Here is a 24,708-nt window from a genome sequence, read left to right as displayed (position 1 = left end):
GGCAGGGCTGTGGACATTATCTGTGTGGACTTTAGCAAGGCGTTTGTCAAAGTCCTGCATGGTAGGCTAGTCTGGAAGTTTAGGAAGTCAAAGTCAAGTTTATTGTCATATGCACAAGTACATGTATGCACAGGTGCAATAGCATCATATAAGCAGTATTTACAAGAAAGAAAAACAAAGTAAACATAAATTGTACACAATTTTTACAAGAAACACAATTAGAACAAAAAAAAAGTATACTTTAGTACAAAGTGATCAAAGTGGTCATAGTGTTGCTAAACTAGTGATTAGGGTTGTGCCAGTTGGTACAAGAACCAAGTGGTTGAAGGGAAATAGCTGTTTTTCAACCTGGTGGTGTGGGACTTCAGGCTTCTCTACCTCTTGCCTGAAGGTAGCTGCGAGAAGATGTCATGGCCTGGATGGTGGGGATATTTTAATGATGGATGTTGCCTTCTTGAGGCAGTATTGGGCTGAGTCCACTACTCTCTGCAGCTTCTTGCGTTCCTGCACATTCGAATTGCTGTACCAGACCATGATGCAACCAATCAGGGTACTTCCAATAGTACATCTGTAGAAGTTTGTTAGAGTGTTCGGTGACTAAGAAAGTAAAGATGCTGGCGTGCCTTCCTTGTGATTGCATCTATGTGCTGGGCCCAGGACAGGTCATCTGATATGTCAACGCCCAGGAATTTGAAACTGTTGAATCTCTCCACCACTGATTCCCCCAAAGTAGACTGGCACACGGTGGCTCTCCTTCCCCTTCCTGAAGTCAACAATCAGCTCTTTAGTTTTACTGATGTTGAGCGAGAGATTGTTGTTGTGGTACGGCTCAACCAGGTGTCCTATCTCACCCCAGCAATCTGACTCATCACCACTGTCCAACAACAGTGGTGTCATCAGTGAATTTGTATATGGCATTGGGACTGTGCTTAGCCACACATTATGTGTGTACAGAGAGTAGAGCAGGGGGCTAAGCATGCAGCCTTGAGGTGTGCCTGTGTTGGTGGTCAGCAAGGAGGAGATGTTGTTACCAGTCCTCACTGATTGAGGTCTACTGATGAGCCAGTCGAGTATCCAGTTGCAGAGGGAGGTGCAGAGGCCCAGGTCTTGAAGCTTGATGATGAGTTTGGATGGAATGATTGTGTTGAACGCATGGGATCCAGGGTGAATTAGCCTGTTGGCTTCAACATTGGCTCAGTGGTAGGAGGCAGAGGGTGGCAGTGGAGAGCTGCTTTTCCATATTGGAGGCTTGTGACCTGTGATATGCCGCAGGGATTAGTGCTGGGTCCCCTTTTGTTTGTCATAAATATTAATGTTTTAGATGACCTCCAAATGTTGGAGGTGTGGATAGTGTGGAGGGCTGTCAGAGGTTACAGCAGGACATAGATAGGATGCAAAGCTGGGCTGAGAAGTGGCAGATGGAGTTCAACCCAGATAAGTGTGAAGTGGTTCATTTTGGTAGGCCAAATATGATGGCAGAGTATAGTATTAATGGTAGGACTCTAGGCAGTGTGGACGATCAGAGGGATCTTGGGGTCTGAGTCCATAGGACGCTCAAAGCAGCTGCACAGGTTGACTCTGTGGTTAAGAAGGCATATGGTGCATTGTCCTTCATCAACCGTGGAATTGAATTTAGGAGCTGACAGGTAAAGCTGCAGCTATATAGGACCCTGGTCAGACCCCACTTGGAATACTGTGCTCAGTTCTGGTCACTTCACTACAGGAAGGATGTGGAAGCCCTAGAAAGGGTGCAGAGGAGATTTACAAGGATGCTGCCTGGATTGCGGAGCATTCCTTATGAAAGCAGATTGAGGGAACTCGGCCTTTTCTCCTTGGAGTGACGGAGGATGAGGGGGGACCTGATAGAGGTATATAAGATGATGAGAGGCATTGATCGGTAGGTAGTCAGAGGCTTTTTCCTGGGGCTGAAATGGTTGCCACAAGAGGACATAGGTTTAAGGTGCTGGGAAGTAGGTATAGAGGAGATGTCAGGGGTAAGTTTTTTGCTCAGAGAGTGGTGAGTGCATGGAATGGGCTACCGGCAACTGTGGTGGAGGTGGATACAATAGGGTCTTTTAAGAGACTTTTGGATAGGTACATGGAGCTGAGAAAAATAGAGGGCTATAGGTCTCTAAGGTAGGAACATGTTTGGCACAGCTTTGTGGGCCAAAGGGCCTGAATTGTGCCGTAGGTTTTCTGTGTTCCTATGATTAGTGAGTTTGTAGATGGTAGTGGACAGTGAAGAAGGTTGTCCAAGGTTACAACAGGATCTAGACTGGGAAAATGGTCAAAGAAATGTTAGATGGAATTTAACTCAGACAGCTGTGAAGTGATGCATTGGGAAGTAAAAACAGGGCAGGACATGCACAATGAATGGCAGGGCCCTGGGTAATGTTATTGAAAAGTTAGACGGAGGAGTACAAGTACATAGTTCCTTGAAAGTGACAACACGGGTAGACAGTGATGAAGAAGGCGTATACTATGTTTGCCTTCATTGGCCTTGGCATTGGTTACAACAGTTGGGACGCCATGTTACAGTTGTACAAAATGTTGGTGAGACTGCCTGGAATAGTGTGTGCAGTTCAGGTAGCCCAGTACGCTAGAGAGGGTGCAGGAAAGATTTACAAGGTTGTTGTCTGGACTGAAGAGCTTGAGTTATAAGGAGAGACTGGATGGGCTGGGACTGCTTTCCATGGAGTGAAGGAGACTGAGGGGTGACCTTATAGAGGTTTATAAAATCATGAGGGGCATAGATAGGGTAGGTAGTCAGTCTTTTCCCCAGGGTAAGGGAGTCTAAAACTAGAGGGCTTAGATTTAAGGTGAGAGAGGAAAGATTTAAAGGGCATTTGAAAGGCAAGTTTTTGCACACAGAGTGTGATGGCTATGTAGAACAAGCTGACAGAGGAAGTAGTAGAGGCGGGTAAAATTACATTGTTTAAAAGATATTTGGACAGGTACATGGATGGGGAAGGTAAAGAGGGATGTGGACCAAACACAGACAAATGGAATTAGCTTAAGTAGGCACCTTAGGCAGCATGGATGAGTCGGGTTGAAGGGCCTGTTTCCAAGCTGTATAACTCTATGAATCCAATGTGAATCATTAACTATTTCTCCCTCCCTCAGATACAGCCTGACCTGCTATACATTTGGAAGTTCCTACATCTGCAATAGTTTGCTCTTGTGCTGAAGGAAGGAATGTGGTGGGAAGGAGCAAAAGGGATGTGTACCGAAGTGATAATTCCAATATTTAAAGCTTAACTCTTGACTAATGATGCAGGACTTTCACGTTTTTACACTGGTGGGAGCTTAAAGACTGGTCAAGCTGTGGGGCCACAGAATTGCTGATCTCTGGCATAACACCATTTTTCCATTTACTCCATATCCTTTCATATCCTTACCTAACAGAAACCCATCTGCTTGGTCTTGTAGGCTGTAATTAGTCAGATGTATCTTCTGGAGAGTGTCAGATTTCTACCATCCTTTGTGTGAAAAAATCTTTCTGATTTTATTTTTGGAATGTTGGTTTCCGATTTTAAGTTGGTTCTTGCTCGTTCTGTGTTTTCTCGCAAGTATTTCTTTTTATTGAATCATTTTTAACACTAAAATAAAATGGATAGAACTACTTCTGTAACTGGAAATGCAAATACAGTGTAGCGTAACCTCTCCTCACAAGTTATCCCTTTTAACCCCACTTTGATTGTGATGAATCTATATTGCACCACTTGTAGGCCAGCCCCTCTTTCCTGAACAGTTATTCTACATGGAATCTGACCAAGGCTCCATACGGCTGATGTAAATAGCCCTCTCCCCCCTCCATTTATAATGGCCAACAATCCACTGATATTTTTGACTGTATTTTGTACCTCTCTACCACTCTGCACTACATTGACCTGAAATGCTTCAATAACTTCAGCGCCCAGGTTCATGTCTGATCGGTTGTGAGTTGGCTGTTCTAAAATAGTTTCTGCTTTATCAGCAGCCTCCATATGGCCTAGGGTCTGAAGATCAGTCAAAGGTACCACTCTTGTCCTTCAGCATGCTGCTTCCATATGGACACAAGCAGCATGAGGGTTGCATTGGGCTCTTCTAGGATGACCCATTGTTCAAATAGCCTGCCTAGGCTTACAGAATTATTAGTCACATGTACATTGAAACACACAATGAAATGAATCTTTTGTGTAGAGTGTTCTGGGGGCAGCCCGCAAGTGTCACCACCCTTCCGGCGCCAACATAGCACGGCCACAACTTCCTAACCCGTACGTCTTTGGAATATGGGAGGAAACTGGAGCACCCGGAGGAAACCCACACAGACACAGGGAGAATGTACAAACTCCTTACAGACAGTGGCGGGAATTGAACTCGGGTCGCTGGCGCTGTAAAGCATTACACTAACCACTGCACTACTGTGGAGTGTATTCATCTATGTGAGGACATGAGAAGAAAGAGTAGGCCATTTGGCCTTTCATGTTTTCTCCACCATTCAATAAAAACTTGGTTGATATTCTAGAGGCAGAGTTGCACAGAATATGGGCCTTTCACCCCTCCCCTCCATGCTGATCTTTCTGACCATCCACACCAATCCCATTTGCCCTCATTAGGAGAGCATCCTTCTACGACTTGCCAATTTGAGTGTATGTCTAAATGCCTCCTAGTAATTGTATCTGATTCCGCCACCTCCTCTGGCAGCATGTTTCAGATATCAACTCTCTTTGTTAAAAAAAAACTTGTCCCTCAGAACCTCTTTAAAACTCCTTCCTCTCACCTTATACCTGTGTCCTCTTGTTTTTGATACCGCTACCACAAGAAAAAGATTTTGACTATGTCTCTTGTAATCTTATATATCAAATCTCATATTAGGACATAGGTTTAAGGTGAGGAGGGAAAAATTTAATAGGAATCTGAGGGCAACTTTTTCACCCAGAGTGTGTTCCATATATGACACAAGCTGCCGCAGGAAGTGGTTGAGATGGGTACAATAGCAACATTTAAAAGACATTTGGATAAGTACATGGATAGGAAAGTTTTAGAGGGATATGGGCCAAACGCAAACAAATGGGACTAGCTTGGTTAGCATCACGGTTGGCATGGTCTGTTTGGGCCGATGGGCCTGTTTCTGTGCTGTATCATTTTATCACTCCCTCCCCCTTCAGCTTCTTCACTCCGGGGAAATCAAGCCCAGCCTAGTTAATCTCTGCCCATAACTAAAGTCCTCCAATCCAGGCAACATCCTGGTGATTCTCCTCTGCATTTTCTCCAGCGCAGTCACATTCACCTTGTAGTTTAGAAACCAGAACATCATGCAATACTCCAAGTGTGGCCTATGCAGTGTTTTGTAAAGTTACATAATGTCTCAATTCGTATATTCTATGCCCCAACCTATGAAGGTAAGTGTGCTATTTGCTGCCTTCACTGCCCCATCAACCTGGGTCGTCACTTTCACGGAACTATGGTCTTGGACCTTGAGGTGTCTCTGTTCATCAGTATTCCTTGGTGCCCTACTATTTACTGCACATATCCTGCCCCATTTGACTTTCTAAAATGCATCACCTCGCATTTGATGGGATTAAACTTCATCTGCCGATGCTCTGCCCAACTTTCCATCTGATCTATATCCTGTTGTAACCTTAGACAAATCTTCCTCACTCTTCGCCACCTCTGCCGTTTTCCTGCACTAACCCTATATCCCTTGATTCACTTAATTCTCTGGAAAATCTCTAAATGAAAATTTTAAAAAAACTTAAGATGCTGGAAATCTGAAATAAAAACAGAAAATGCAGAAACACTCAGCAAGTCAGGCAGACTTATGGAAAGAGAAACAGAGGTGATGTTTCAGGTTGAAGACCCTACATCAGAATTGGGAAAGTGAGGAAAAACAAGTTTTAAGTTGCAGAGAAGGTTGGGGGTAGGACAGAATGGGGAAATTACAAGGCTGTGGGTCATGCCCAATAGGTCTAATGAAGAGTGAAAAACTAAGTCAGAGTTGTAGTTGGGTGACCTACAGTAGAAATGGCTAGTTCTGATACAGACAGAGAAAGCCAGTTACCTGAAGTTGTAGAATTAGACATCATCTGGAAGGCTGCATCATGCCTGGACAGAAGATAAGGTGATGTTCCTCAAACTTGTATTGTACTTCTTCATCACGGTATAGGAGGCCATAGACAGGTCTTACTAGCAGTGGATTTAAGCAGCAGGCAACTCGGGTGCTCTGCAAAGCGACCACCCATCTCAGGAATTAACCTGGTGAACCTTCAGTGCACTCCCTCCTTTGCTAGCACCATCTTAAGTAGTGAGGTGAAATTTGTATGCAATATTTTATGTGCGGTCTCACCAAGGCCTATATAATTGGAGTAAGACTTCTACACTCTTATTCTAAAATCCTCTTGCAATAAAGGCCAACTACTATCGACCTTTCTAATTGCTTGCTGCCTCTGTATGCTAACTTTCACTGAATCATGTACAAGGACATCCAGGTCGCTCTGAACACCAACATCTTTCAATCTCTCATTATTTAAAATATACTTGCCCTTTCAATTTTTTTTCTATCAAAGTGGATGACCTCTCATTTTTCCACATTAAAATCCACCTGCCATGTCCTTGCCCATTCACTTAACCTGTTTCTATCCCCCAAGCAGCTTCTGCATTCTTCTCTCAGCCCATACTGCCAACTAGCTTCACCAAACTTAGATTTATTACACTTGATCTTCTCGTCCGTGTTATTAACATATATTGTGAACAGCTGGGGCCCCAGCATCTTAATACTCTCCTGAAAATGTCCCGATTAGTCCTGCTCTTTTCAGTCCATGGCAGTTTATTACCCCCCAATACAATGTGCCCTAATTTTACATAATAATCTTTTGTGTGGCAGTTTATTGGTCCAATTACATAATATCAGCTGGTTCAGCCTATTTGTGCTAGCTACAAACTTGTAAGACTCTAACAGATGTGTATCTTTCATAATCCACATTGACTCTAGCCAATCCTATTATCCTCTGTACCCAGTTACGAGGATAGGCTAGACAAGCTGGAGTAGGGATCAGAGAATTTGACAGAGCATTTGGTAGAGGTGTTCAGAATCTTAACAGATTTAGGTAGAGCAAATAGAAAAAAAGTTGTTCTTATTAGTGCATGGTTCAATGACCAGAGGGAACAGGTTTTTAAAAGCAATGGCAAAAGATTCAAGGGGTGACATGAGGAAAATCTGTTTGAATGCAGCAAGTAGTTTGATTTGGAACGTCATGCTTGAAAGTGTGGTGGATGCAAATTCAATTTTGATTTTCAAAATGGAATTGGACAAATTTGGGGAAAAGATTTTGCAGAGCTTTACAGAAACAGCGGGTGAATGGGACTGCCTGGGTATCTCTATGAAGGACTAGCACAGATGATGGTCTGAATGGGCTCCTGTACTATAGCAATTCTATGCTGCACATGCAATAGAACCAGTATCCAACAGCCTTCAGAAGAAGATTTTTGTTTTAAAGAATCATTGGTTAAATGAGTAGCGATTAAGATACACCAAAGAGATGTCTGACCAGTATTATTTAAATTGAGAGGAAGTAGAGAGAAGGCCTTGGAATGGAAACTTTACCAGTATGGAAACTTCTTAGTACATAATTGACTCACATAGTCTTGGCTTCTGATGTGTAAAGTTTAATTTTGAAACCTAAGTATCAGTATGTTGGGCGGGTGATTGCGGTGAAGGTAGTTATCAGCTCAGGCTTTTCCTGTCTGTGTCAGCACCTCTGTGTTACAGCATTTGCAGAGTGTGTGGTATGAAGTTAATGCCTCAGTGCACTCTACCTAAAGGGACAAAGAAAGAAATGGTCAGTTACAGCTTTATTAGCAATAAGACTTTGTCCACTCTCAATGGTCTCCCTCACTGACTAGGGCCATCAGAGGGTTTCACGGCAACTGAAGTATCCAGAGTATTTTCAGCTCCCCCCACTAAACTCGACAGAATTGTAAAAAATCTCTTGTCGCCATATTGAGATATTAGTTCTTTTATAAGCTAGTTAATGCTCTGTTGAAATAGTTGAGGATGAAGTGAATTCATCCTCACAATTTCAAAGCCACTTAAGAACACATATATTTGAAAGATTACTGCCCTCCTACCCATCCAGGTTCTATGACATCCATTGTTGAGGAACATGGATCACAGAAATGTGGAGATCATTTGCTGAATTGAAATGATTTAACATTACATAACCATTAATAGAATAGAGCATAGAGTCATAGAGCAATACAGCACAGATACAGGCCCTTCGGCCCAACCAATCCATACCAACCACGGTCCCCACCCAGCTAGTCCCAGTTTCTTGTGTTTAGCCCATATCTCTCTAAGCCCCACCTATCCAAGTGCTTCTTAAGTGATTCTACTGCACCTGCCTCAACCACTTCCTCTGGCAGCTCATTCCATAATACTCACCACCTTCTGGGTGAAAAAGTTGCCCCCTCAGGACCTTTCTAAATCTTTCTTCACTCACCCTAAATCTACGCCCCCTAGCTTTGGACTCTCCTACCCTGGGGAAAAAACTGTTACCATCCACCTTATCTATGCCTCTCATAATTTTAAACACTTCTATAAGGTTGCCCCTCATTCTCCTACGCTCCAAGACCCAGCCTGGCCAACCTCTCCCTGTAACTCAGGCCCTCTAGTCCTGGCAACATCCTCGTAAATCTTCTCTGCCCTCTTCCAGTTTAACCACGTCTTTCCTATAACAGTGACCAAAAGTGTACACAGTACTCCAAGTGCGGTCTCACCTACGACTTGTACAATTGCAACATGATGTCCCAGCTCCTGTACTCAATACCTTGATAATGAAAGCAAAATGGTGTGCATTTGTTTCATATTATGTGGTAGGATTTTGTTTTCTGAGCTTCTTTCTCTCTTCACCAATCATACTTTAGTTCTGTTACCACCATTTTCTTCAGTAGGGGTCCAAGCATCCAAATTAGATTATTTAAATCTGCAGATGTCAGAAGTTTGATCCATAAATGCTTCATAAAGTTTGGTGTCTCCCTACTGATGGTTTCCTGCTTGGTGAGATTTAGTATCACACCTCCATGGCTCCTTTGCATTTGTACTTCTGGGGAAAAGGAGAAGAATTAATGGCTAAGTGAGGAACACACTGATCCAAACCAAGGCTGTCAGTAAGGCTGTTGTTGATGGCATCCAGAGGGCTATTAAACTGACAGCTCTTTAAAGAATCTGCCTATTGTTAAGGGCAATCCACTGCATTCCAAACCCTTCAGGAGACTTCTCGGGGACCATTTTAACAGTTAGGTTACACGCATACTGGAACTTTTCTTCTTGCTGACTTTGGATTTGGTGCATTGTCTTTTCAAGCTTGCTCTACAGTATCATCAGGTATGTTTCAAATGTCAAGGGGTTCATAGGGACAAGAGGAGGTGGTAAATCACCATTTCATTCTAGCAGTTGGATAGATCAAGGGTGATCTATACAAAGGAGAACAATCAGCACCAGGGTTAGAGTGTGCTTGTCAGCCCATCTATGTCCACGTACTTGGCTTTATCCTTGTCTTCAGAACAGTAATGAAAGTTCCCCTAACCCTTTGAAAAATGTTGTCAGCATCTTTCTAATCCTCTTCTGACCAGCAGGGCAATGCACCCAAGTTTGAGTTTCCTTCTTGTAACATAAACTATGATGAAACTACTCACTGTGATACTTAGTCAGTTATAGTGTGGAAAGCAAAAGCACTGTTACTGTCACCCAGTCACAGCACCTTCACTGCTTCTGCTTTAGCTCAGCAATGTTCTTCTACAGTGAAAGTTTTCCTTTTCACCCTCCAGGCTTATAATTTCCATTGAGGTTTACTGAAAGCTCCAATAACTTACAAGCTGTATGTGAGGACAACGTTGTGCAGGGATTGATCCAGCCAGCCAGACTTTTTGATTTCTGTTCATTCTTGCCTCACTTGGTCACAAAAGTTTTTTGATTTTTTAACCCAGCTTTGTGGGCAATGAGGGTGTTGAGCGGAATATGTGGAGGAGGAGGGGGAGCGTGCAATTCTGTTTGCCCCATTACAGGAAGGATGTGGAGTCTTTGGAAAGGGTACGGGAGAGGTTCACCAGGATGCTGCCTGGATTAAAGGGTATGCGCTATAAGGAGAGGTTGGATAAACGTGGGTTGTTATCAGAATCAGATTTATTATTACTGACATTTGTTGTTTTTCGGCAGCAGCACAGTGCAAAGACATAAAAATCTAAAAATTACAAAAAATAAATAAATAGTGCAAAAAAAAGGAATTCTTTGGAGCATCGGAGGCAGAAGGGAGACCTGATAGAAGTTTGTAAAATTAAGAGAGACATAGGGTAGGCAGTCAGAATCTTTTTCTCAGGGTAGATATGTCAAATACTAGAGGACAACTATTTAAGGTGAGAGGTGGAAAGTTTAAAGGAAATGTGTGGTGCAGTGTTTTTTACACAGAGAGTGGTATTGCCTAGAATGGGATGGCAGGGCAGGTGGTGGAAGCAAATATGATAGTGGTGTTTAAGAGTGTTTAGGTAGACATATGAATATGCTGGAAGTGGAGGAATATGGATCATGGGCAGGCAGAAGAGATTTCATTTAATTTGGCATCGTGTTCAGCACAGACATCATGGACTAAAATTGTTCCTGTATTCTAAAAGTGTGAGTGTGAATGTGCAGTCAGAAGTTTGGCTTCCGTGAGAAGTGAACAGAAAGAATAGGGCATTTTGAGATCAAGAAGGCAGTGGTGCTGGGTCTCTTGAAGAGCATTAAAATGGATGGGATATATCCCGGGTTATTGAAAATGGCAAGGGAGGAGATTGCTGGGCCCTTGACAAAGATCTTGGTATACTCACAAGGCAAGGTCCTAGACTGGAGAGTAGCCAATGTTGTTCCTTTGTTCAAAAAGGGAAATAAGGATAATCCAGCATTATAGGCTAGTGAGCCTCACATCAGTGGTAGGGAAGCTATTGGAGAGGATTCTTGGTGTAGAATTTACACACATTTTAAAAGCATGGCCTGATTAGGAACAGTCAGCATGGCTATGCATGGACAGGTCATGTCTTGCAAACTTGACTGAGTTCTTTGAGGAGCTGAAGAAGGTGATTGATGAGATTATGATGGTAATGGATGTTGTCCACAAGGACGTTAACAAGGATTTGACAAGGTCCTTCATGGTAGGGTGCATGGGATCCACGGGGTGACTTGATAGTTTGGATTCAGAATTGGCTTGCCCATAGAAGACAGAGGGTAGTGGCGGAAGGGTGTTATTCTGGCTGGAGGTCCATTACCAGTGGTGTTCCGCAGGGATCAGTGCTGGGTGCACTGTTGTTTGCGATATATATAAATGACTTGAACTAAAATGTAGGTGGGTAGGTTAGTAAGTTTGCAGATGACACAAAGATTGATGGAGTTGTGGGAAAGATACATTAGGATGTAGAACATAGAACAGTACAGCACAGTACGGGCCCTTTGGCTCATGATGTCGTGCCGAACCATATGAACACCTACTCCATGATCAATCTAACTTTCCCTCCTGCACAGCCCATAATCCTCCATTTTTCTTACTTCCATGTGCCTGTTTAAGAGCCTTTTAAATGTCCCTATTGTATCAGCCTCTACAACCACCCCCGGTAGTGCATTCCAGGCACCCACCACTCTCTGTGTAAAGAACCTACCTCTGACATCTCTCCTGAACATTCCTCCTCTGACCTTAAATGGATGTTCTCTAGTATTGGCTATTGCCGTCTTGGGAAAAAGGTGCTGGCTGTCCACTCTATCTATCCCTCTCTTAATCTTGTACATCTCTATCAAGTCACCTCTCATCCTGCATTGCTCCAAAGAGAAAAGCCCTAGCTCGCTCAGCCTTTCCTCAGAAGACATGTTCTCTAATCCAGGCAGCATCCTGGTGAATCTCCTCTGCACCCTCTCTAAAGCTTCCACATCCTTCCTATAATGAGGTGATCAGAAATGAACACAATACCAGAGTTTTATAGAGCTGCAACATTACCGTCAGTTCCAGATATGGGTGGAGAAATGGCAGATGGAGTTTAATCTGGGTAAGTGTGAGGTATTGCACTTTGGGAGGTCAATTGTAAGGGGAAAGTATATAGTTAATAGCAAGACCCTTAACAGTATTGATGTATAGCGGGATCTTGGGGTCTAAGTTCATAACTCCCTGAATGTGGCCATGCAAGTAGATAGGGTGGTAAAGAAGGCGTATAGCATGCTTGGTTTCATTGGTCGGGGCATTTTCAGAGTCAGGAAGTCAGGTTGCAGCTATATAAAATTTTGGTTAGGCCGCACTTGGAGTATTGTGTGCAGTTCTGGTCATCCCATTACAGAAAGAGTGTGGAGGCTTTGGCGAGGGTGCAGATGAGATTTACCGGGATGTTGCCTGGATTAGAGGGTATGAACTATAAGGAGCATCGGTGGTTGAGGGGAGACCTGATAGAAGTTTATACAATTATCAGAGGCATAGATTTCCCAAGGTAGAAATGTCAAATACCAGAGAAAATGTATTTAAGGTGAGAGGGGGAAAGTTTAAAGATGTGCAGGTTACATTTTTTTACACAGGGTGTGATAGGTGCCTGGAATAGGCTGCTGGGGTAGTGGTGGAAACAGATACGATAGTAATTTGAGAGTTTTTAGATACACATGTAGACATAGACGTGGAGCGAGATTTGGACCGGGAGCTTTGAAAAGAGGTGAGTCTCTATGCGTGTGCTTGTGAGTTTCACCTCGCAAGAGTCTACAAGAGGCACATTTGTAAATTGTTACTAGTTGATTGGCTAATTAACAACAGCGAATAAAGGGAAGGTAGATGTAAGCGGAGCGTCCATTTTGGGAGTGACCTTTGTTGGAGTGGGCTAGGGTTAGAGTGGAGCACTTGAGGCTTTGGCTCAAGAGGCTCTGGCAAGAGGAGGCAGGGGCTAAGGCGAGTCTCTGGTAAGTTTCTTTCTTTTTTCCTTTAGTGCCAGGCTAGAGTAGTTAGAATGGCTCCAGGGTCAGTGGTCTCGTCCTCTTGTGAGATGTGGGAGTTCTGGGAGACCTCCAGTCTCCCTGATAGCTACATCTGCATGAGGTGCATCCAGCTGCAGCTCCTTACTGACTGTATTACAGAACTGGAGATGCAGCTGGACAACCTTTGGCTCCTACAGGAGAACAAGGAGTTCATAGATAAGAGCTACAGAGAGGCAGTCACTCCTAAGCTGCCAGAGGCAGGTAGCTGGGTGACTGTCAGGAGAGGGGAGGGGAATAGGGAGGTAGTGCAGAGTAACCCTGTGGCCATTCCCCTCAATAACAGGTATACTGCTTTGGATACTGTTGGGGGGGGATGACCTACCAGGGGAAAGTCGCAGTGCCCAGGTCTCTGGCACAGAAGGAAAGGGGGGGGAGATGAGGAGAGCAGTAGTGATAGGGAATTCAATAGTAAGGGGGGCAAACAGGAGATTCTGTGGACGTGAAAGAGACTCCCAGATGGTATGTTGCCTCCCAGGTGCTAGAGTCAGGGACATCTCGGATCAGGTCCGCAACATTCTGAAGGTGGAGGTCGAACAGCCAGAGGTCGTGGTACATATTGGTACCAATGACATCGGTAGGAAAAGAGATGAGGTCCTGAAGACGGAATAGAGGAAGCTAGGTAGGAAGCTGAAAAGCAGGACCTCAAGGGTAGCAATCTCTGGATTACTGCCTGAACCACGTGCCAGTGAGGGTAAGAATAGGGTGATTTGGCAGATGAATGTGTGGCTGGGGAGTTGGTGCAGAGGGCAGGGTTTCAGATTTGATCATTGGGATCTCTTCTGGGAAAGGTACAACCTGTACAAAAGGGATGGGTTATACCTGGACTGGAGGGAGACCAATATTCTTGCCTGCATGTTTGCTGGAGTTGTTGGGAAGAGTTTAAACTAGTTTGGCAGGGGTTGGGAACCCGAGTGATAGGTCAGAGGTCGGTGCATTTAGTGTACAAGTAGATGAAGCATGTAGAAAGTTGAAAGGGCAAAATTGCAGTCAGTTGGATGGGCTGAAGTGTGTCTACTTTAATGCGAGAAGTATCAGGAACAAGGGTGATGAACTTGGAGCATAGGTTAGTACATGGAATTATGACATTATGGCCATTACAGAGACTTGGCTATCACAAGGGTAGGAATGGCTGCTGGATATTCCGGGGTTTCAATGTTTCAAAATAGACAGGAGCGGAGGTAGAAGAGGTGGGGGAGTGGCTTTGCTGATCAGGGACAGTGTCATAGCTGTAAAAGGGAGGATGTCCTGGAGGGATCGTCTACTGAGTTAGTGTGGGTGGAAGTCAGAAACAGGAAGGGAGCGATCACTCTATTGGGAGTATTCTACAGACCCCCCAATAGCAACAGAAACACTGCGGAACAGATCGGGAAGCAGATTTTGGAGAGTTGCAAAAATAACAGGGTTGTTGTCATGGGTGATTTCAACTTCCCTAACATTGATTAGAGAGATGGGGCAGAGTTTGTAAGGTGTGTCCAGGAAGGATTCCTGACACAGTATGTGGACAGGCAGACAAGAGGAGAGGCCATACTGGACCTGGTACTAGGCAATGACCCTGATCAGGTTTCAGATCTCTTGGTGGGAGAGCATTTTAGAGACGGTGGCCATAACTCCTTGACTAACATAGCCTTGACTAACATAGGAGCAGATGATATGGGAAAATATTTAATTGGGGGAGGGGGAGTTATGATGCTATTAGGCAGGAACTTGGGAGTGTAAATTGGGAACAGATGTTCTTGGGAAAGTGCACAACAGAAATGTGGAGGTTGTTTGGGGAATACTTGCATGAGGTTCTGGATAGTTTGTCCCATTGAGGCAGGGTAAGGATGGTAAAGTGAAGGAACTATGGTTGACAAGAGATGTAGAATATCTTGTCAAGAGGAAGAAAGAAGCTTACCTGAGGTTTAGAAAGCATGGATCAGACAGGGCTCTCAAGAGATATTAGGTAGCTCGGAGGGAGCTTGAGAATGGACTTAGGAGAGCTAGAAGGGGGCATATGAGAAATCCTTGGCGAGTAGGATTAAGGAAAACCCCAAGGCGTTCTACACGTACGTTAAGAATAAGAGGATGACTAGAGTGAGGGTAGGACCAATCAGGGATAAAAGACGAAACATGTGTCTGGAGTCGGAAGAGGTAGGGGAGGTCCTTAATGAATACTTTGCTTCAGTATTCACCAATGAGAGAGACCTTGACGTTTGTGAGGCTGGCATATGACAGGCTGATGTGCTCGGGCATGTCGACGTGAGGAAAGAGGATGTGCTGGAACTTTTGAAAAACATTAGGATAGATAAGTCACCGGGGCCGGACAGGATATAACCAAGGCTATTACAGGAAGCGAGGCAAGAGATTGCTGCATCTTTGGCGATGATCTTTGCATCCTCACTGGCCACAGGAGTAGTGCCAGATGATTGGAGGGTGGCAAACGTTGTTCCTTTGTTTAAGAAAGGGAGTAGGGATAACCCTGGGAATTATAGGCCAGTGAGTCTTACTTCAGTGGTGGGCAAATTACTGGAGAAGATTCTTGGAGACAGGATTTATGAGCATTTGGAGAAACCTAGGCTGATTAGGGACTGTCAGCATGGCTTCGTGAGGGGCAGGTTGTGCCTCACAAGCTTGATTGAATTCTTCGAGGATGTGACAAAGCACATTGATGAAGCTAGAGCAGTGGATGTGGTGTACATGGATTTTAGTAAGGTGTTTGATAAGGTTCCTCATGGAAGGCTCATTCATAAAGTCAGGAGGCATGGGATCCAGGGAAAATTGGCTGTGTGGATTCAGAATTGGCTCACCCATAGAAGACAAGAGGGTGGTTATAGATAGAGCGTATTCTGCCTGGAGGTTGGTGACAAGTAGTGTTCCGCAGGGATCTGTTCTGGGATCCCTGCTCTTTGTGATTTTTATAAATGACTTGGATGAAGATGTGGAAGGGTGGGTTAATAAGTGTGCAGATGACATGAAGGTTGGTGGTGTTGTGGATAGTGTAGAAGGTTGCTGTAAGTTACAACAGGACATTGATAGGATGCAGAGCTGGGCTGAGAAGTGGCAGATAGAGTTCAACCTGGAAAAGTGTGAAGTGATACACTTTGGAAGATCGAATTTGAAGGCAGACTACAAGGTTAATGGCAGGACTCTTAGCAGTGTGGAGGAACAGAGAGATCTTGGGGTCCACATCCATAGATCCCTCAAAGGTTGCCGTGCAGGTTGATAGGGTTGTTAAGAAGGCGTATGGTGCGTTGGCCTTCGTTAGTCAGGGTATTGAGTTCAAGAGGCGTGAGGTAATGTTGCAGCTCTATAAAACTCTGGTTAGACCACACTTGGAGTATTGTGTTCAATTCTGGTCGTCGCCTTATATGAAGGATGTGGAGATTTACCAGGATGCTGCCTGGATTGGAGAGCATGTCTTTTGAGGATAGGTTGAGTGAGCTAGGGCTTTTCTCTTTGGAGAGAAGGAGGATGAGAGGTGACTTGATAGAGGTGTACAAGATGATAAGAGGCATAGATCGAGTGGACAGTCGGAGACTTTTGCCAGGGTGAAAGTGGCTAACACGAGGAGATATAATTTTAAGGTGATTGGAGGAAGATATAAGGGGGATGTCAGAAGTAAGTTTTTTTACACAGAGTGGTGGGTGTATGGAACGCAGTGCCGGCAGAGGTTGTGGAGGCAGATGCATTAGGGACATTTAAGAGACTCTTAGCCATCCATTTTTCTATCATTCATGTGGATATCTGTGGGAGGGAAGGTTTAGATAGATTTTGGCACAGGATAAAATGTTGGCAAAATATTGTGGGCCGAAGGGCCTGTACTGTGCTATATTGTTCTATGTATACGGAGGGATATGGATCATGTGCAGACAGAAAAAATTTAGTTTAATTTGGCATCGTGTTCAGCACAGACATCGTAGGCTGAAGGGCCTGTTCCTGTGCTGTAGTGTTCTATTTAATAGTGAGTGTTCAGTGGACAGGGTTTGGTGATGATTGTCTAATGCTGTCAATGTGGTATGGGTGTGTATGGCATGGGATGTGGCCTGGTAGGAGAACAAGTTAGGGGAGCATGCGTGAGAACATGAGGCAGACTAAGAGATTAGTTGGACTTTGACAGTGAGAGGGCTGGAGACATGTAACAGGAAATAAATTTAGAGGTGTTGCTGGCCCATCCAGTTCATCAAAACATAAGAAAATAGTAGGCCCCACAAGCCAGCCCTGCCTTCCAATATGATCATAGTTGATCTGCCCCAGGCCTCATCCCTTCTGTGTCAGTTCCCCGTAGCTTTCGAGTTCCTGATCTTTCAAAAATTTATCTACTTCCTCTTTAAATACCCCTAAAGATCCAGCCCTCACAACCCTCCAGTGTAGAGAATTCCAGCAACTTACCCCTTCCCCATTCCAAGAAGAAATTCTTGCTAGTTTAGTTTTAAATGACTGCCCCCTTGTAACTAAGTGAGACTCTCCCACTAGTGGAAACATCTCAAAATCTGCCCCATCAAGACCACTGAGTCTTATACATTTCAATTAGATCATCCCTCGTTCTTCTGAAGAATGTAGATCTAATTTCTTTTGCCTCTTGTATTGGGACCACCCTCTCATCCCAGGAATTAGCCAAGTAGTTCAATGGTACAAATCGTCTAAAGCACCTCATCACTTACCTGGTGCACCATCACTCCTGTCCCAGCTGAAATACTGTTTGTTAATCTAGGTGTCTGAGTGCAGCAGTGTATCTTGTCTTCTGGACTTAGAAACCATGGTGCAATCCAAGTGCGAGAAACCACCCACTCGCTTCTTCTGATCTTTTAGATGTATCAATAACTAAAGGTAACTGGTACTGACATGTTAGAATTGTTATAGAGGAGGGCAGGGGCAGTTCATCTGAGAAGGTGTTAGGAAGTTACTCAGTAGGACTGTGGTTGCTTTTTGCATGTGAGTGGGAAGGAGGGAGTTTGCCAGCAAATTGAAGCATTGATGATCCAACAATACCAGTTTAAATCCTACAGCAGCAGCCGAGACTGTTAAATACAATCAAATAAATAACAACTCCCTTCTGAAATGGTGACCACAAGACACCAGGCTGTAGTTTAGAACTACCTAATTCATCAGTTTCCTTTAAGAAAGAGAATCTGATGTCTATTCTTGGTCTGAGCCAGTGTGTGACTCTGGACCCGGAGCAGCATGGTTGACAACTCCTGACTGAAGTGACCCAGCAAATAAGTGCTTGTCTTCACAACATTGCCCACATCCTGTGGGGGGCAGGAGTGTGGATCCACTCAGCAGACGCTCTGTGTATTTTCTTACCGCTCTGATGCTTTTTGATGCCCTATTGGGACTGACTGTGCAACTTGATGTGTGTGTAAAGGGCTCAGACAAGAATTTGGAGAATGTTAAAGAATTGCTGCATTTCAGTTCCTTTCTAGTTTCCAGTAGAACACTGAAAATATTTACTTATTTTTTAGATCGGCTTCCTCTTGAATTTGGAAAAACAGGAAGTGCTTACTTCTGCTTCCTGTGTTGCAGCTACTGGCGGTCAGGAAGTGGTTGGGTTGTCTCTCTGTTTGCATGTGCAGTACAGCAGCTCTGCAACTTGAGGAGCTTTTAGTTCCTCACAAGGTTAATGGCAAAGTTGGAGTGGAAATCTCTGCAATAGCTGTAGGGCAGAATTGAGTGGTGATGGTGCCTTCCAGGCTTTTTTGCCTTTCTGTCTCCTGATGGCAGCCACAACTTTATCACCACTTTTTGTGGGACAGGGCACTGAGTGCTTCATTTTTACTGAAGAGGGAGATGTATTGCAGTAATTGTCCATCCTGGCTTCCCCAGTAATGGTGTAATGCAACTTAAAAGCAAAGAGTGGACTAGACTTCATCCCTTCGCCAGAGTACCACAGACTGGTCGAGGTACAGCAATTGATAGTCTTCTCCAGCAGCTCATGTAGCTGCATTGAACAATTGATGTTAAATTATCATTATCTGCGGTGATGCAACTTCCTCTTTATATCTTGCTTAATCATACAAACCCTCACTAACCTTTTGGCTGCTGGGATGAGATTACATAGCTAAGCTTGTCTTCAGCTCTAGTGGCCAGGTTAATTTATCATCCACAGTCTCTAACCATTGATTAGGACACATCAGAGAATCAAGCGCTGTTGATATCTTGTTGGTGCCAGACTAAAGGACATCATGGGGGAGGAGGAGGTGACGCAGAGTCATCTATGGATAGAGGCAGAAGCCAATGTACTTGCCAGTACTGACAATGTAGAGAGTAACTGAAAGTACTGAGAGTACTTTCAAGAGTTATAGAACATGGAAGCTTGTCCACCTTGTTCATTCTGACCAAGATGCCTATCTATGCTAATCCCATCTTCCTGCATTTGCCCATATCCCTCTGTTCCTTTCCTATCATGTACCTGTCCAAGTACTTTTTAAACACACTTTGCATTTAAATTGCACCTGCCTCTACCACCTCCTCTGGCAGCTTATTCAATATACCCACCATCCTCTTCGTGGAAAACTTGCCCCTCACATTTCCTTTAAATGTTTCCCCTCTCACCTTAAACCTATGCCCTCAAGTTCTGGACTCACCCACCCTTGGAAAAAGACTGTGTTGTCTAACCCTATCTATGCCCCCCCCCCCCCCCCATAATTCTATAAACTCCAGTGAGAACAAACCCAACCAATCCAATCTCTCCTAACAATTAGAAATTGGCCGGTACAACATTGTGGACATCAGAGTCATGGCTGAAAGAAGATCACAGATGGAAGCGAAACATCCAAGGATGCACATCCTATCAAAAAGATAGTCAGGTGGGCAGAGGGGGTGGGATGGCTCTGTTGGTAAAAACTGAAATCAAATCATGAAAACAAGAAGTAACAGAGGATCAGAAGATGTAGAATCCTTGTGGGTGGAGTTAAGAAACTGCAAGGGTAAAAAGACCCCAATGGGGGTTATGTACAGGCCTCCGAATAGTAGCCAGGATGTTGGATATAAGTTACAACAGGAGATAGAAAAAGCACGTAAGAAAGGCAATGTTACGGTGGTCATGCGGGACTTCAATATGCAGATAGACTGGAAAATCAGGTTGGCAATGGATCCCAAGAGAAGGAATTTATAGAATGCCTACAAGATGGCTTTTTAGAGCAGCTTGTGGTTGAGCCCACTAGGGAAAAGGCAATTCTGGATTTGGTGTTGTGCAATGAACCAGATTTGATTAGGGAGCTTTAAGGTAAAGGAACCCTTGGGAGGCAGTGATCATAATGTGATAGAATTCACCCTGCAGTGTGAGAGGGAGAAATTAAAATCAGATGTATCGGTATTACAGTTGAGTAAAGGTAACTACAGATGCATGAGAGAGGAGCGGCCAAAGTTGATTGCAAGGGAACCATAGCAGGGATGACGGTAGAGCAGCAATGGCAGGAGTTTCTGGGAGTAATTCGGAAGACGCAGGATTATTTCATCCCAAAGAAGAAGAAGCATTCTAAAGGGAGGATGAGGCAACTGTGGCTGACAAGGGAGGTCAAAGATAGCATAAAAGCAAAAGAGAGGGCATGCAATATTGCAAAAATTAGCAGGAAGCTAGAGGATTGGGAACCTTTTAAAAACAAACAGAAAGCAATTAAAAAAGCAATAAGGGGAGAAAAGATGAAATATGAAGGTAAGCTAGCCATAACGTTAAAGAGGATACCAAAAGTTTTTTCAGATATGTAAAGAATAAAAGAGAGGCAAGGGTGGACATCAGACCACTGGAAAATGATGCTGGAGAGGTAGTAATGAGAAACAAAGAAACGGCGGACGAATGGAATATGTGTCAGTCTTGACTGTGGAAGAGAACCAGCAAAGTGCCAGAAATTGGATAGAGTCAGGGGCAGAAGTGAGTGTAGTCGCTATTACTAAGGAGAAGGTGCTTGGGAAGTTGAAAGGTCTGAAGGTGACAAGTCACCTGGACTGGATGGGCTATGTCCCAGCGTTCTGAAAGAGGTAGCTGAAGAGATTGTGGAGGCATTATTAGTGATCTTTCAAGAATCACTAGAGTCAGGAATGGTTCCAAAGGACTGGAAAATTGCTAATGTCATTCCACTCTTTAACAAGGGGGTAGGCAAAAGACATGGAATTATAGGCCAGTTAGCCTGACTTCAATGGTTGGAAAAATTTTAGAGACCATTATTAAGGATGAGCTTTCGGGGTACTTGGAAGCACGTGATTAAATAGGCCGAAGTCAGTATGGTTTCCTTAAGCAGAGATCTTGCCTGACAAATCTGTTGGAATTCTTTGGGGAAATAACAGGCAGGCAGGATAGACAAAGGAGAGTCAGTGAACGTTGTTTACTTGGATTTTCAGAAGGTCTTTGACAAGGTGCCACACATGAGGCTGCTAAGCAAGATAGGAGCCCATGGTATTGCAGGAAGGGTACTACCATGGATAGAAGATTGGCTGACAGGCAAAAGGCAGAGTGGGAATAAAGGGGGCCTTTTCTGGTTGGCTGCCGATGACTCGTGGTGTTCCACAGGGATCGGTGTTGGGTCTGCTACTTTTCATGTTATATGTGGCTTTGTGACCAAGTTTACAGATGATAGAAAGACAGGTGGAGGGGCAGGTAATGTTGAGGGAGTCTGCAGAAGGACTTGGACAAGCTGGGAGAATGGGCAAAGAAGTGGCAGATGGAACACAGTGTAGGGAAATGTATGGTCATGCACTTTGGTAGAAGGAATAAAGGTGTAGGTTATTTTCTAAATGGGGAGAGAATTCAGAAATCGGAGGTGCAAAGGGATTTGAGAGTCCTGATGCAGGATTCCCTAAAGGTTAACTTGAAGGTTGAGTCAGTAGTAGGAAAGGCAAATGCAATGTTAGCATTCATTTCAAGAGGACTAGAATATAAAAGCAAAGATGTAATGCTGAGGCTTTATAAGGCATTGGTCAGACCACATGTGGAGTATTGTGAGCAATTTTGGGCCCCATATCTGTGGAAGGATGTGATGGCGTTGGAAGGGTCCAGAGAGGGTTTATGAGAATGTTCCCAGGGGATGCAAGGGTTAACGTATGAGAGTGTTTGATGGCTCTGGGCCTGTACTCACTGGAGTTTAAGTGGATGAGGGGAGTCTGAATTGCATTCAGTTCTGGTGACCCCATTGTTGGAAGGATGTCGAGGCTTTGGAAAGGGTGCAGAAGAGGTTTACCAAGATGCTACCTGGATTAGAGGGCATATGCCATAAGGAGAGGTGGGACAAATTTTGGTTGTTTTCTCTGGAGCAGCGGATGCTGAGGGGAGATCTGATAGAGGTTTACAAGATTATTAGAGGCATAGATAGACAGCCAGTATCTTTACCCAGGATTGAAATGTCTAATCCCAGAGGCCATGCATTTAAGGTGAGGGGGGGAAAGTTCAAAGGAGATGTGCAGAGCAAGTTTTTTTTTACCCAGAGCAGTGGGTACCTGGAATGCATTGCCTGGGGTGGTGGTGGAGGCAAATTCGATAGGGGCATTCAAGAAGCTCTTAGATAGGCACATGAATGTGAGGGAAATGGTAGGATATGACATTGCGTAGGCAGAAGGGATTAGTTTAGTTGGGCATTTTATTACTTTTAATGTAATTGGTTCGGCACAACGTTGTGGGCCGAAGGGCCTGTTCCTGTGCTGTACTGTTCTATATTCTATGTCTCATTGAAACCTACTGAATATTGAAAGGCCTGGATAGAGTGGATGTGGAGAGGATATTTCCAGTAGTAGGAGAGTCTAAGACCAGAGGGCACAGCCTCAGAATAAAAGGACATCCCTTTAGAAACAGAGATGAGGAGGGATTTCTTTAGCCAGAGGGTAATGGAATTCATTGCCACAGAAGGCTGTGGAGGCCAAGTCATTGGGTATATTCAAAGCAGAGGTTGATAGGCTTTTGATTCTGTGTATCACAGGTTATGGGGAGAAGGCAGGAGAATGGAGTTGAGAGAGAAAAATAAATCAGCCATGATCGAATGGTGGAACAGACTCAATGGGCTGAATGGCCTAATTCTGATCCTATGTCTTATAGTCTAACTACAGCCCTCCATTCCAGGTAACATTCTGGAGAACCTCTCACTTTTTCTGCATCCTTCCTGTAGTGTAGTGACCAAACCTGCACACAATATTCCAAGAGTGCACTAACCAATGTCTTCAAGAGCTGCAGCATGATGTCCCAGCTCGTATACTCAATACCTCTTCCTATGAAGGAAAGCAAGCTAAGCGTTTTCTTAGTGCAATTCAGCATGGATGCAGGCCCTTCTGCCCAGCGAGTCCATGCCAACCATGTGCCCACTCACCTAGTCCCAATTTCCTGATTTGGCCCATATCCCTGTAAACCTTGCCCCTGCATGTACCTATCCACTACCTTGTTCACTATTCTTTCCACCTGTGTCACCATTTTCAGGGAGCTATGATCTTGAAGCATAAGCTCCTTCTGTACATCAGTGTTTCTAAGGTCCTTGCCATTGATGTATATGTTCACCTAGTATTAGATGACCCAAAATGCATTACCTCGTATTTGAACATAGAACATTGAATAGGCCCTTCATCCCATGAGGTCTCTGCCACCCAGCATACCAGTTTATACTAATCCTGTCTGCCTACACGTGGTCCATTTCCCTCCATTCCCTGCCTGTTCATGTGTCTGTCAAAATGCTGCTTAAATGTTGCTATCATGTCTGCTTCTACCCTTACCCTGGCAGTGCATTCCAGGCACCCACCACTCCCTGTGTAAACAAAAACTTGCCACATAAATCTCCTTTAAACTTTCCCCCTCTCACCTTAAAGCTATGCCCTCTAGTATTTGACATTTCCACCCTGGGAAAAAGAATCTGACTATCTACCCTTTCGATGCCTCTGATAACGTTTGGGAAGGATGTGCAAGTTCTTGAGAGGATGCAGAGGAGATTTACCAAAATGGTTCCAGGGTTGAGGAACTTAGTGAAAAGTTTATGTTAGAGAGGCTGGGGTTTCTGTCTACGTGAAGAAATTGAGGTCAGGACCCGAAATGTTGACCGCCTGCTTTTCTCTACAGATGCTGCCTGGCCTGCTGAGTTCCACCAGCATCACAGTGTTTTTCATCTAGGTTCCAGCATCTACAGTCCTTTGTTTCTCTATTATGTAGGATTAGATCTGGTAGACAAGCAGCTTCCATTAGTTGATGGTATAGGGACTGGGAGACAGATTTCAGGTTTTGGACAAGCGGTTTTTGAAAAAACAGTACTGAGTGAAAATTACCAGAAGTTGCTGCCACAGATAGTGGACATGGGGACTATCAATGATTTCAAAAATAAATGGGATGTAAGCTTGCAGTGTTCTAGGTATAGACCGAGGGAATGAGACTGATTGGATTACTCTACAGAGGTGGTGGCATGAGCTCACTGATGTGAATGGTCTTCTTCTGCGCTATTATGTCTTAGACTAACAACAGAATGCTCAGAACCTCCTGCTGCTGTGAGAAAATGGAATGATTGGCAGGTCTGCCCCTTGCCTCAATTAGATTAGTCAAAGGAGAGTGAACTTTCATAAATATCAGCCAACTCTTTCATCAGCACACATTTAAATTCCTGTAATTTCCCATGCCAAGGCCTGATCAAGCTTCCTCCATTTTTGAATAATGGAGAGCCATTTACACTTCACCAATCCATAGGGATAATCATTCCTGATTCTAGAGATCATTGGAGAGTTCTGACAAAGACACTTACAATTTTTCACCTGATTTATTCTGC

The sequence above is a fragment of the Pristis pectinata genome, chromosome 37 (assembly GCF_009764475.1).
Source record: "Pristis pectinata isolate sPriPec2 chromosome 37, sPriPec2.1.pri, whole genome shotgun sequence".
Classification (NCBI taxonomy): Eukaryota; Metazoa; Chordata; class Chondrichthyes; order Rhinopristiformes; family Pristidae; genus Pristis; species Pristis pectinata.
The sequence above is the reverse complement of the archived record's forward strand: the minus strand, read 5'-3'. Positions refer to the sequence as shown.